This window comes from Apis dorsata, unplaced genomic scaffold, assembly GCF_000469605.1.
Source record: "Apis dorsata unplaced genomic scaffold, Apis dorsata 1.3 scaffold_174, whole genome shotgun sequence".
Lineage (NCBI taxonomy): Eukaryota > Metazoa > Arthropoda > Insecta > Hymenoptera > Apidae > Apis > Apis dorsata.
Window position 1 is genome coordinate 343,928 of NW_006263462.1, and position 1,937 is coordinate 345,864.

The 1,937-nt window shown below is 31.0% G+C and overlaps 1 long non-coding RNA gene across 1 annotated transcript; it reads left to right on the forward strand.

The window, feature by feature from the left end:
- The first annotated feature begins 496 nt into the window (after positions 1 to 496).
- Positions 497 to 1,937, forward strand: LOC102676725. Its single transcript, XR_421559.2, has 2 exons — positions 497 to 872; positions 1,029 to 1,937. It is a non-coding gene; the product is annotated as an uncharacterized LOC102676725 (long non-coding RNA).

The window sequence follows — 1,937 nt, forward strand, 5'->3', positions numbered from 1 at the left end:
ATTTATATATCTCAAAACAATTTTTCCAAAGATTGTAAAAATCGTTTTTAACTTTTTCATTTTAATATATTACAGGTTATATTATTATTTGTGGATATATATATATATATTATAAATGTTGGATAACAAAGGAGAGACTGCAAAGAAAACTTTCTACAGAGGTATCGTTTTTATCGTTTCTTGATAAATTTGTAGAAATTCACAGTGGGAGAGGATTCTTTTTCTTTTATAGCAAATAATGCATACATTGGTTGGACAAGTTGGAACAATTCACGATTATTTATCAAGTTGCAAAATGCATATGTTTTCGTGATCATTTTTCAATTTTCTTTTTTTGCTTGGGAAAAATATATGCGACCTTCAGAGAAACAGCAATTTGCATTAAATAAAAACCCATGCGGGCTTTTTAATTACATGTATGTATATATAGAAAGTAAGTATATGTTTATTTCCTTTTACAATATATTTTTTATTATTAATACTGTGTGCATTACAGGATTTTTTGGCTATTGAACGTGTCAGCATCGAAAACTTCTGGAAATTTAATTTGTTTCTTCGAATTGGATTCAATCGCTGAATATTTATGGCCTTGTTCTGTTACTCCAGGGGAATAATAATCTTTTAAGTGAAAATATATTAATCTTTTCATTTTCAACTCGATCAAAGAGAATCTAGGTGAATAGTCCCCTTGCTTTGTTGCATCGAAGAAATAATTTATTTCTCCAGCTGCCACGATTAGTTCCACTCGACAGTTTCTAGTTCTTGCAAAGGAACCTTTGAAAGATTGTGAATACCCTTTGTATAAAATGACCAAGTCCGTTAATATCTTATTAATTCTGTCGAAGAAGTTAAAAGATTCATGAAAAAAAGTTGTATAATAAATTTTTGTAAGTATAAAATAACTCAAAAATAATTTTTTCTTTTTTTGATAAATTTAAACTCCTCATTTTTCCACTAAATTGTCTTTTAATTAAAAAGATGTATAATATTCGATTTTTACTTTCAATTAAATTTTTTTCTTTTTCAAGCTTTCGATATCTCACAATAATTGAATCACAATTGATGAGAAGGAAATAAGAGAAAAATAAAGGAATTGAAGAATCGTATTATTAAGTCATATTATTATTCTATCAATGTATGACGATTATACAGAAGCCCTTATTTTATGGACAGCCGAGCAGATCTTGGAGAGTCGAAAATGAAAAGGGCGTGAAGAAAGAAACACAACAATAATGGTAGAGTGACCAAGTTGCTACGGCGTCAAGTCAACCGATACGTGGGCGGTGCAAAAATGGAGAATCGAAACGCTGCGTTGGCCCTCTGTCTCGAAACCAGAGAGAATGATCGACATCAAAGGCAATCACGCAGATGATGACGCGACTCCAGCCAGCAGCTGCTTGCTCGCGTCGATGATCATCGCCCTCGGGTTTCAGGCGTGCCTCTGTCGTCTCTTGTCACGACGTCTCCGATCGTGTTGGAATCTCGTTTCCAAAGAATTCCTCGGTCCTTTCGTATAACTACGTACGAATCGATGATTATAACGCGATGGCCTCCTCCTGGTTTCACTCGATACGAAATTCTGCGAGTTTCTTGAGCAACGGGTGAAATTTTGATGAGGTATTCACGAGAGTAATAAAGTTATTTGGAGATTAAATTGAATGAATATTATGAATGATTAATGAGCGAATATTTTTATTAACTTATCGTTATTTATCAAGATTCAATTTTCATAAAATTAAAATGAAAAAAAAAAGAATTAAAAATTATTATTTCAAAGCTTTAAAAATCATCATGGAAAATTTTCTTTATTAACACTTGATTAAGGAATATAATTTACGTGTCAATGAAGATGGATAATGAATAATAGCAATTATTTCGATAAATTACAGTTTCCTCTTATATATGTTATTTTTCTCAATGTACAAAAAAAAAAAAAA